This window comes from Argopecten irradians, chromosome 11 (assembly GCF_041381155.1).
Source record: "Argopecten irradians isolate NY chromosome 11, Ai_NY, whole genome shotgun sequence".
Taxonomy (NCBI): domain Eukaryota; kingdom Metazoa; phylum Mollusca; class Bivalvia; order Pectinida; family Pectinidae; genus Argopecten; species Argopecten irradians.
In genome coordinates, this window is record NC_091144.1 from 28,017,991 (window position 1) to 28,031,825 (window position 13,835).

The window sequence follows — 13,835 nt, forward strand, 5'->3', positions numbered from 1 at the left end:
TACTGCATGTATTGATGGAAATCGTTAATGTATATGAGAAACAGAATTGGACCCAAACATGTTCCTTGAGGGACTCCTGAAGTTACTTGTATTTTATTTGATTGTTTTCCCTCAAGTACTACTGTTTGGGTGCGTTGTGAGAGAAAGTCTGTGATCCATTTGTGTGTGTTGCCTGTTATGCCGTAGTATTTTAATTTGTATTGTAGGCGTTTGTGTGGGACTTTGTCAAAGGCTTTGGCAAAGTCCATGATAATAATGTCTGTCTGTTTGTTGCTGTTATTATTGTTTGCGAGGTCGTGTATGAATGTAGCAAGTTGTGTCTCGCATGATCTGGATGATCTGAAGCCGTGTTGTAAGTTGTATAGTATGTTGTTGTTCTCCAGATGTGACATTGTGGCGCTTGTAATGATATGTTCCATGAGTTTGCATGTGATACAGGTGAGTGATATGGGTCTGTAGTTAGTGGGGTTGTATCTGTCGCCTTTCTTGTATATGGGGTTAACGTTTGCGTGTTTCCAATCTGTTGGTAATGTGCCTGTATTTAGTGAGTAAGTGAAAAGTTTGGTAAGTATGGGTGCTGTTATGTCCCTAAGTTCTTTTAGTAGTCTGCCGTGTATATTGTCTGGTCCTGTTGCTTTGTGTGGGTTGATGTTTTTAAGGAGGTTATCTATTCCTTGTTGTGTTATGTTTATTTCAGGCATGACTGGGTGTGGTGATGGTCCTTTTTCTGGTATGGGGTGATCCTGTTCTGTTGTGAAGGCTGATTTAAATTGTTCATTTAATATGTTTGCCTTACAAGTGGTGTCTGTCATTAGGTGTCCATCCTTTCTTAGTGCTGTGATATCTGTGTTCTCTTTTCTTGTTGTTTTGATGTATGAGAATAATTTTTTGGGGTTGTATTTTCTTCTTTTTTGTGGTGACTCTTGTTGTTGCTCATCTATTGGTAGGTCTTTTATCATTTTTTCTATGTAGTTTAGATATGCATTTCTAGTGCGTTTTTGTAGTTCTGATTTGCATGCTTTGTATTTCTGTTTGAGTTCTTGGTCTTGTTTGTTTTTGTTCTGTACGTGTAATTTTTTACAATTCTTCATGAGTTGACGGATGGGTTTTGTTATCCATGGTAGTTTAGATTTGTATGTGATGTGTTTTTTTGGTATGTTTTTATCTACTGAGTCATTAAGTGTGTTCTTAAAAAGGTTCCAGAGGTCGTCTATTGTTTGGTTTGTTGGTTCGTCCAGTTTCGTGTTGATGTGAGTCAGGTCATTTCTAATATTGTCCCAGTTAGCTTTACCGTATAGGGGGATGTCCCTGGGCTGCTTCCTAATTTTCTTGAGTCGCACGTCAATTTCAGTGAATATGATGTCATGATCAGCTTTCCCTATGGGTGGTGATGTTTCAGTCTTGTTGACAATTGAAGGGCGATTTGTTAGTGTTAGGTCAAGAATGTGGTCACCTCTAGTTGTGTTGGTAGTCATTTGTGTGAGAGAGTTGTCGTCTATGATATCAAGTAGTTGTTGGTGAAGTTTTGTGTCTGTTTTACCTGGAATTGTTGTGTTGTTTTGCCAATCTATGTGTGGTAAGTTGAAATCTCCGCTAATGAAAGTAATTGTGTTGTTGTTATGTCCTAGTCTTTTCATGGAGATTTCTAATTGGTCAAGTGAATGTCCTTTGTCTGAGGGTGGTCTGTAGTACGATCCTATTGTGAGGTGTCGGTCGGTAATATTCTAATATTCAAATATTGGTTTAGGATACAGAAAATAAAGTTAAATGTTATCACTGCCATCGGTGTCTATTGCGAAATACAAAAAAAACCAATAAACCCATCTCATTTACTTGTAAAAGTATAATTATTTGTCTTATAGAATGGTAATTTTCTTAGTTACTTACGACTTTAGACATCTAAAGTTTTAAAATTTCTCATAAACGAATGCGTTGCTAATCATGTCTTTATCGAGAGAAGTATACTGCATTTAAGGATTTTAACCAGACTACTGACATATCTGTACTATGATCTTTTCCAAAGTTGACACTTTTGACAAGTTTTGTGTATAATTATTATTTGCTCCATATTGAAAGATTATGACGATATGTAGTGTTGCATACTTTTGGCATTAAAAGTTTTTCCATATATGGGTTCGAAACTATAATATCTGTATGATGGCTTGAATATTTACTGGCTGTGAAAACATCGCACCATTGATATAAACTACATATATGTACGAACCCCGAAGTGAGCACTGGTCACTCGATCATACTTGGCATTCAGTTGTACACGAGTACGTTACCTGTAATGTTTTTAATCGGTATATCAATCGATAATCACTCGATGAATAGTCGATAAGCGAGGGGCCACCATATAGGGATATCCTATAGGGGATAACGCTTGGTTTGATGATTTTTCTCCTCTTTTCGAATAATCGAATATCGCTTTTCAATTCCATATTCGAATAGCAACTACCGAGAGAATAATCGAATAACCGTTGACATCTCCACTATAAACAGATTAAGAATTCCACTATCACAATGGGACACAATAGAGAACATGTCATTTTCCGAAAACAAGAAAATAAGGAAACCAAAATCGAATCATCAGCCGCTTAAAATGAGCCAAGATCGAATCACCTGCCACTTTAGATGAGCCATTTTTTTTACTTTTCGTTTATTAAAATGCTCTTGTTCTCAAATGAGCATGTGAGAATATTATAGGATATGATTCTGCTTTCTGAATTAAAATTCATTGCTTAATTTTCATATTTAAATGACCGCAGTGACAGATCTTTATAATTGTCATTAATTATTCAATCAAATATGTTCAATCGTGGTACAAAATATATTTGATCGATTCGCACCTAAACTCCCTACTCCAAGCACCTACTTTACGGTCTAAATAAACAACATTCTATTTTCGAGCTGCAAATTGTTCAAAAGAATGATAATTAAAATTAATTACATTATTTTAAATATTCTTTTGGCCTTAAGTAAATATTTTGAAAATAAACATAGCATGATTATAAGCGGGTTTTTTTCAATGGAAAATTATTTTTTAATATATCAACTGTAATAAGATATAATTAATAATGATGTGTTTACACTGTATGTCAATTCTATTCTTACTTCAGGGTTTACTGATCACATCAATGGTCAATACTTTAAGACTCTTTCATTTGTCTACCCGAAGGTCAGAAAATGCTGTAAAGCCCGAGGCTTGCCTATGGTAGAATATCCATAAACTTCCTAAAATCCATAACCATGAAATGAAATAGCAAGTCGATTCAAATAGTTCCATACTATATTTGATATCATTAAGTTATGCGGTTATCAACAAATACCAATATTCTTTACATGAAAAGAAACAAAAACCCATTTCTGCATTCTCATACCGAGTAATCAAAATATCCATTCGTATCGTTAATAGTAGAATTACGTCTGTTTCTAGGAACAAATATATCTTTTTATGCCACCATAAGATTTATTCTTGATTTTATTGCGATGATTTAGAAAGTTAACAATAAAAATACTTACATTTGTATAATTATACAATCTGTATCTTAGTCTAAATCACACGGATACGATGTCGAATGGTTTTGTACATATAGGATATTGACGTTTCATGATTTACGCGTTTAGTCTATCTAATTGTGTATGTTACGGAACAATAGTTGATTGCTAGGAATGCTACATATTAACCGATATCATATCCAATTTCATTTGTTTATTGCAGAACGGAAACGTTTTGATGACAAAAGTGTCTGGAACTTCCTCATTGGGTTGGTGTTATCTCGCCATTCCCAGTCAACATTTGTTTATATACATGTCTTTCAGGAATATCGTATACGATTATTAAATAATCAATATTAGATAATAGTTCTGTTGATAGTTACGTTTAATATACAACATACTTTTTTATGAATCCTTAATGGAAACATGATGATCAAGAACATTGACCTTATTTTTAAAACAAAAATGTTATGTATAACTATGCAGTCCACATGGTTTTGTATATTTGATATTCAGGAATTTCGTATGGGAAAATTTTGAAATCAATATAGAAAAATAGTCTTGTATCTTTTAATTGTTACAATTAAAGGCAATACTTTTTTATCTATTCATAATGAGAGACATTTTGATTTTTGTTGTTAAATTTCATATCAATGCCAAGGATATCTTGATCAATATACAAATGTAATGTTCGGTTTGCATAACAACAGAAATAATCAATTGTAAATAGAATACAATAACACGATATTGCATAATAAATGTACGTAGTTTCCGAGATCAAATTTACTACCAGTGTCAGAGTAACGCAGATCAATGTAACGATACTGAATATGAAATACGAAATTATCAACATATCTTGACATTTAGTTTTACACGCCCATAACGAAAGGAAACTAAAGGTAAATTATAATGACTTAGAAAGAAACGTGATATCACTTTGGGTGACCCATGAGATTCATCAATCAGCATTCCAAAATGGTAATTTCGCAATAGGACTCGAACTCGGATTCAAATGTTTCTGGAATAGCTGTACAAATCGTACAGTAATTAACTTTTGTCAGTAAGATACTTTGATCGCGAAGGAATGCATTGCAGTATCCCGAATTTCATAAATGGGTGAAGGGACCAGCTACTCCTCTATATTAAGTAGACCACACCCCTTTATAAATGGAATGCCAAAGTGAATTGAGATATTGCGACGTCGGGGTATTTCTGCGGATGATATATAGTACAATAGAGTGGTATTATTTTGCTGTGATTAAATTGAGCGTTTTTTTGTGCTCTATACAAAATTGATTGCACACAACTTCCAATATTGTAATGCACTTATCAATACTTCAATTAATGCAAATCCTTTTTAAGAAAATGTTTCAAAACTGACGAATTATGACAAAAAGTGCATGGTAAATCAACGTTTGCTGGAAAAAAATGCAAACAGTAACAACAAACTGTAAACGTGGGTATATTCACGAATGTCTCTTTCGCAATCTTCACGTGTAAACACTTTTCACGTGTAAACAATTTTCACGTGTAAACAAATTTCACGTGTAAACAATTTCACGTGTAAACAAATTTCACGTGTAAATACTTTGCGATGCTATGTTCGCTATAAATACGCCTGTTTACCTTTGCAAACTACTACGCGTGGCCATTTTCGTGCCGATAAGGAACTCACGTAATAAGCGTTTTCTTTCTCATGTAAATTGTCGCGTTTACTATTTACTATTCAAATTTCCATACAGTGTCACTACAAAGACAAAAATCATACTAGTGTTAGTATAATTTGTCATATACCCTCCCCTAGAAAATAGAAAAACCAACAACATGTATTTAATTACATGTACTACGTATTGACGAAGCATACCTAAAGTTTGTATACTTTGTTCCTTTCTACGTCTTTAGTGACATGCTTCAGAGAGAAAGAACAATGATTTCTACACGATCTCCTCACATTATGTCCCCTTACACAGATAAGCGACACACGCAGTCACTGTGAAGGATATTAACACACGAATGCTTATAAAATTATACAAAAACGTCACTATCATAAAAATCATTTTTCATCAACATTTTTTCGCTCTCCATTGTATTTTTCATTCGTTTGTTTATTCTGTATTTGTATATTATATCGTAATGGGTATCTATTGATTGTGACGTCATGTGTTTGTGAGCGTTACGTCATATTTTTCAGATTAAGCAACGCGGATTTCGCTCACAAAAAATGACGTCACAATTCATACCTACCCACAAAGAAGTTAACTCTGTTATATAAATAGAAGGACTATTGTAACTTATTGAATAGTTTAAAGCTTGCATCTAGGGTATGAAAAAGATAAAAAAAGGCAGCATTTCGTTTTACCAAGTCACTATGTGATGAAGAAAATGTAATGTATTTTATCTCATAGCTTTACTTCTGGAGAAACTACATTTTATGTACTGCAGTGCTTCGCGGCCAAGGATAGAATTCATAACAGTCCTTACAGAGCCGAACACAAAACACAAGGCCAAAGATAAAGCGGTACTAGGGGAGACGTTAAGAAGGAGAATCTGTTGGGAAGAATAGAACAGATGTCATTCGAAAGGATCCGGTAACGTAATTGTCTGATGATAAAATGCGGACCGAAGATACGATTTTATTGTTTTACCAGCAGGGTAGTTCTACAAAACAATCTTTAATAGATATTTTATTCTTGGTTACACGGTGAACATACTTCATTTAAAAAAAGATTAAATACAGAGTGTCTACAAGCCAGGTAAAGTTATTTGATATGTTCAATATATCGTAAACTAAATAATTGTATGTACATTCTCACGTGGGTTGCATTTTTTGTAATATCACGTAACATCAAAATATAAAACCTCGCTCAACATTAAACAAAGACCAAATCAAAAAAAAAAAAAAAAAAAAAAAAAAACTTTCCCTGACAGGGAGGCAGAAATTGGTTCCGAGTTCCGAGTTCCGTTTAAGTAAAACGGAACTTGGAACCAGTTCCGAGTTCCGTTTAAGAATTTAGTTTTTTGAATTTGAAATAAAATAAAAAAAAATCACTTTAAGTGATTGGGACATACTACAAATGTTACCTGTTTTGTTTTGTCAGGGATAATTTGTGATAGAATCAGTTTAAATACGTTTTTAAGTTCCGTTTAAGGAGATTCTCTATCATTTTAGATAAAAGCAGTCAATGTGCTTTGGACATATTAGAAATTTTGTCTGTTTGCTTTTTAATGGATTAATATTGGTAAATCCACTTTAACTTAGTTTTCGATCAACTCACATTTCCGAGTTTCGTCTAAGTAAAACGGAACTAGGAACTGGTTCCGAGTTCCGTTTAGCTTAAACATATGTTATATATTTAGCTCGTGGTGACATAGCAACCATGACATAGCTTACTATTCTGATATACATGTATTATAGTAAATTCCCTTCGGTACCTGAAACGAAGGGAAGTAACTCTGTTAGATAGGAACACAAGAGGTCGACAATTTAAAGAAGATATACTCATATTGATGTGTTATGCATTGTTATCGTACCTTCAATGATATTAAATAAAATTTAGTCTATTTTCAAAATCCAAGTTAACAAACCGAAACCATATGTCAGCCAGACCCAGCATACTTGACATTTGAAAACGGTGGTTTTACATGTATTAAATCACTTCATGATGTCTCGGGAACAGTTAAGTTGGTGTCCCTTCTGACCTTCAATACTACCAGACTCATTTAAAAGTGTTACTTCAGACACCGCTTTCCTCTTATAAACACGAGAGTATTGTACTACGGAAATGTCTGTCTGGTGTTTGATGGTGAGGGGAAGTAATAAAATGTCAAAAAAGGTCAAAGTTGACATCGAGGTGATGTCCTTTGTGGTCATATTGTTCTTATATTTCTAATAGCGAGATAATATATCGACAACTAAAAAAGGTCGAAGTTGGCATCTGGATGATGTCCTTTGTGGTCATATTGTTTATTACATTTATATGCTGGACTACAAAATATCATCAAGATTACATTGTATGATATCAATACTGAAACTTTGAAGCCCGGCTCATCAAACCAGGTCGCCGATTACAATCATGCAACTATCTATTCCTTTAGTAAATTATGTTCCTTTTGGAACGGAATGTTGTTAGCTCTGGTCGTAGTTTGATTTTCCAGTGTTTAACAATCGTTTATAAAGATATTGCTATAAAGAGTTAATGTACGAATATGCGTATCCGGCTTACTGTATTTAAGATTACATTACTAGAAGTTTTTGTACCTACTTATTACATCAATCAGCGCTTACCATAGTGTATCCAAATATGATAATAGTTTATTATTCAACAGTCATTTAGACAGCTGCTTTGAATGTAGAGAAGTTATCATCAAACTTTTCTGTCACCACACAACATGCGTATATTCCGCTAACTTCCAAAACGATGCATTCACACATTGGAGACTGTGAAATCAAAAGTATGATGCTAGTTAGTATTGGGAGAGCATCTCTTAATGATGTAACTCCGTGAGGTAGTTTTGTGAAGTGATGAATGTTTACGGTATTAAAAATAATCAAAAAGAATGAACAAAGGTTCAAACATGTTAAAAGGATAATTAGAATAAGCGGTACATGTATACGTATTGGAAGGGGAGCGACTATTATTAAAAAAAATCCATATTTTCTATTTTGTTTCTATTTTATTCATTAATATCATAATAATAATCGTTCGCTGTACAATGAAACACGCTATATATTGTTAGCCGTATAATCCTACCTGTTATTTAGGTGTCACACATTTCACACAGTGACACAGGTACAATTTACACGACAGCCACGCAATGATCGTGCGTTTTCGGTTGAGCGGATAGCCCCTCATAGATAATGATATTTTCATTGACACGCTAAAGAGTAATTTAGTTCTATTGTGTAAATTACGGTAGTATGTATTTATTTTTAATGAAATATTCAAAGCACGAAAATAGAAAATATGAAATATTTTAGAATAATGGTCGCTCCTCTTCCAATACATAGTCGTATTCGTACAGTATGCGTTTACGCATACCGCTTAATTAAGTATCCCTACTGTAAGTATCCATTATTGTTACATTGGTAGAACAATATTCAGAACAGAGTCAAAGGACGTCTTTTGCACCAGAAAACAAAACGTAGCAATGATCAAGCCGTAGATATTGCAGTTGGCAAGATTCCGGCCGATTCTTGGTTTCTTGTTATGAGTGGAAACTTGGGAGTGAATTGTTATACATGTACAAATGTACTCAATTTGGCGACGAAACTTTACAGGATAATCAATTCTGGAATATACTCCACTCTTTTATAGACACTTTTGTAGTAAAATTTAGTATCACATTTGTAAGTGTCATTTGAGGATCATTGAGTCTGTTCTGAAAAAACAACTTTTTTTGTGTGATTTAATTTCGTGACCTTCAAAATCGATACAAATTCGCAGAAAGTGTCTCCACAACACATATCAACCTTACTTAATGTTAATTCTTATACCATAATTCGCTTATGTTTGCAAAATTGTTTTGAAGTATACATTATCTTCGATTTACTCCAATCTGCCCTCAAGTATATTTATATTATGTATTGGTTTTCATAACACCCTTTGCGTGCTATCAGATATACAGATACATAAAAATGTAACTGGTTCCATGGTGAATAGACAAAGCGTCTGGTTGACTTAGATCAATGACCTGAAACTACTGCTGTTACAAATTGACCTTAATTGTGAAATCGAACCAATATACATGTATATTAAAGCTAACAAAGCCTAATGCTGATAGGCTAGGATTGAACCAGAATTCAGAATACTTGAAACAGATTATAGTGGACTTCAATTCATAATGTATATTATGATTCGTAAGAATGGCATATACAGTGTATCCATGAATATTTCATTAGTCGGTGTAAACTTTACAAAATATATTTATTTTTACAAGTAATGTTCAGAGAGAAGAATGAAGGAATAGAGTATTATCTGTTATATTTAAATTTTCACTTCAGTCCCACTATGTAACCTTAACAAACACAGTTTGCATTCATAGTGTCTATGAACTACAGCCGCTTAGTTTGACATCATTATCATTGTGACGTCACAATTGTCGTGCCAGCGATCACGGAAAATGGCTGTTCAAATGGCTGTTCCATTCTTGACGAAACGGAATGATAAATTCATTTTAGATGCAATTTAATCATAAAATTGTAACTAATTGTAACAATTAGCATCTAGCTAGCGCGCTTCATGGAATTTGCCTCTGTCCAATTGGCATTTATATGGACAATGAATTCCAACTGAAAGACGTGCAATGCGTAAGTATATGATTCCGGTGGCTTGTATCTATAGTTGAATCTTTATTTGGTTTATTCAAAATTTTCTGATTTGGGGTTTTGCGATTTTTATCTTTTAACCTTTTAAAATAGTGTATCTTCGTGTGATTTATTGTCAATTTATATTCATGTTGTGTAATCCATCACATTCGGCGTATGTAGTTTTCATCTGCATCTTATGCATTCATAGATGATTAAATGTTTCTTGAGCAAAGCTCAAACAAATTCTTTATTAGAGGGTTTTAAATCAGTCGAATTTCTCTTCCTATTTACTGCATATTAATCATATAAATTGTGCTATTGTCTTGCTTATAGAATTGGAGGAAATTACACAAGGGTCACTGACATGGGGCGAGGAAACGGTATGGTATTATTTGCATCGCTAACACAATCGATAAAATACTCGATGGGGGCTATTCGTTTAGCATTCGATCAATTATACACTCATTAGCGTTTTCAATATCAACTAATTATGAAAATGATAATTTAATTGGATACTTCATCAAAAGGCTTCTAACGATAGCCTCTGGGAAAATGCACTTATTCATGTGCATTGAATCACTGCGAGCCAACTGGTTCGATCGTGCTTTTTCTGAAGCAAAAATCTTCCATCGATGAATTGAATCATTTATTCAATGGAGTATAAATAACATGAAATGGAAACATTGTGCCCTAAAGGTATTTTGACTGTTTAGTTCAACATCAAGCTATGATGTGTAGCTCTGTTGATATTTTCCGACACTTAGCATGCAGTATACAATGAATGGGACTACTAGTAAAACTGTATAAAATGAGAAAGAGTTTATTTAGTTATAAGGCGACATAAACATGCCATAGTCTCCCAAACCACACGCATATTACGCTGCATCACATCGCATATACACGGGAGACTGTCCTTAGATGGTCCTAGCTGACTGTCAACTGGACGTCAAGCAACCAGCCAACGTCAACGCTTTACGAACGCTTAAAACAGTCCTTGATTGAAAGAAAGGTCATATTTTGATTAAAAAATAGTTGTTTCTCTGTTATTTAAAGTAACATTGGTGTGACTTGCAGATTTGCATTCTATATGTTTGACATAATGTTTCATTTTCTTAATCTTATTGAGATTAGTTGATTTGTAAGGTGATTATATAAACGTAAAATTAACAACCATGGTCATTTAAGGACGATCTTTCTTGTATGCGGTGTGTTGGATGCGTGGGAGTGTTGGGAGACTGTGGTATATTGTATGGGATTGTGTCTCTTTGCTTTAGCGAAAGCCTTTGTCCTTTCATTTCCATTTCAATGAAGCATGTCACCATGGACATCAAATAAACACACACACACACAACATCCGGTCATATAACGAAAACATTCGTTTGACTCCACGTGACTAACATCTATCTATTTTGTACATAAAATTTACCACTTAGTTTGACATCATTATCATTGTGACGTCACAATTGTCGTGCCAGCGATCACGGAAAATGGCTGTTCAAATGGCTGTTCCATTCTTGACGATACCGAATGATTAATTCATTTTAGATGCAAAATCATTATAAAATTGTAACTAATTGTAACAGTTAGCATCTAGCTAGCGCGCTTCATGGAATTTGCCTCTGTCCAATTGGCATTTATATGGACAATGAATTCCAACTGAAAGACGTGCAATGCGTAAGTATATGATTCCGGTGGCTTGTATCTATAGTTGAATCTTAATTTGGTTTATTCAAAATTTTCTGATTTGGGGTTTTGCGATTTTTTATCTTTTAACCTTTTAAAATAGTGTATCTTCGTGTGATTTATTGTCAATTTATATTCATGTTGTGTAATCCATCACATTCGGCGTATGTAGTTTTCATCCGCATCTTATGCATTCTTAGATGATTAAATCTTTCTTGAGCAAAGCTCAAACAAATTCTATATTAGAGGGTTTTAAATCAGTCGAATTTCTCTTCCTATTTACTGCATATTAATCATATAAATTGTACTATTGTCTTGCTTATAGAATTGGAGGAAATTACACAAGGGTCACTGACATGGGGCGAGGAAACGGTATGGTATTATTTGCATCGCTAACACAATCGATAAAATACTCGATGGGGGCTATTCGTTTTAGCATTCGATCAATTATACACTCATTAGCGTTTTCAATATCAACTAATTATGAAAATGATAATTTAATTGGATACTTCATCAAAAGGCTTCTAATGATAGCCTCTGGGAAAATGCACTTATTCATGTGCATTGAATCACTGCGAGCCAACTGGTTCGATCGTGCTTTTTCTGAAGCAAAAATCTTCCATCGATGAATGGAATCTTTTATTCAATGGAGTATAAATAACATGAAATGGAAACATTGTGCCCTAAAGGTATTTTGACTGTTTAGTTCAACATCAAGCTATGATGTGTAGCTCTGTTGATATTTTCCGACACTTAGCATGCAGTATACAATGAATGGGACTACTAGTAAACCTGTATAAAATGAGAAAGAGTTTATTTAGTTATAAGGCGACATAAACATGCCACAGTCTCCCAAACCACACGCATATTACGCTGCATCACATCGCATATACACGGGAGACTGTCCTTAGATGGTCCTAGCTGACTGTCAACTGGACGTCAAGCAACCAGCCAACGTCAACGCTTTACGAACGCTTAACACAGTCATTGATTGAAAGAAAGGTCATATTTTGATTAAAAAAATAGTTGTTTCTTTGTTATTTAAAGTAACATTGGTGTGACTTGCAGATTTGCATTCTAAATGTTTGACATAATGTTTCATTTTCTTAATTTTATTGAGATTAGATTATTAGTAAGGTGATTATGTAAACGTAAAATTAACAACCATGGTCATTTAAGGACGATCTTTCTTGTATGCGGTGTGTTGGATGCGTGGGAGTGTTGGGAGACTGTGGTATATTGCATGGGATTGTGTCTCTTTGCTTTAGCGAAAGCGTTTGTCCTTTCATTTCCATTTCAATGAAGCATGTCACCATGGACATCAAATAAACACACACACACACAACATCCGGTCATATAACGAAAACATTCGTTTGACTCCACGTGACTAACATCTATCTATTTTGTACATAAAATTTACCACTTATTGATCGTAACAATAACAATTACGTCACAGGTATCCTTAGCGAATTAACGTTCTAACAAAAACTGCCAATATATAGTATGTCCTTGGAAGTCCAGGGTAAGCGAAAATCAATACTAACTTAACAATGGTGATAATGAAGTGATGTGTTATCTCACCATTTAAAAAAAATCTGTGTGGCGATACCGATTTTAGCGCGAGAACTAGGTTCGTTTGCACTATGATGGCCTTAGTATGGAGTCTGCCTTGAAATCTACATAGATACACGTATCCTGCAGTCCTTGACACTGTTAAATGTTAAACAAAAGGAGACTTATAGACAAAGACAACGTTACAAAAATCATTCATAAAAGACACAAAGTTTAACTTATATTTCAAAAAAATTCACTTTGCATTTCAATTAAAATTCTTTGATATTTGCATATAAGAACCTTTAGATATAAGTAAATGTTTGACATTACATGTATATATCTGATTTAGGATTTATCTCAATTGAATTTGTCATGGTTTTAAAATTGCAGGTATGGCGGCGCGGATCATAAAACAACAAAATAGTATATAGTGGTAACAATTAGTCAACTGAACATTATGAAACTAAACAAAGGTTCATTAATTTACACGTTGACATAAATGCGTTTTCTTTTGTTAAATAACATACGAAGTGAGGTCAAATACAGTTTGTATACTATTAACTCGATGACCTGTTCAATGAACCTTACAAATTACGATATCTCTTTATATTATCTAACACGTTCACTGCAGGACGTACACATATAAAACATGGCATTGAATCAAGTATTCCATCACCGGATATTGGGTATATAGAATTGTATTGGTCGACAAATTCACAATTTTGGTGTGGTATTAATCTAAGCAACAACACACAGCATGTGTACATTTTCTGTGTTATACGGACTGAGTAAT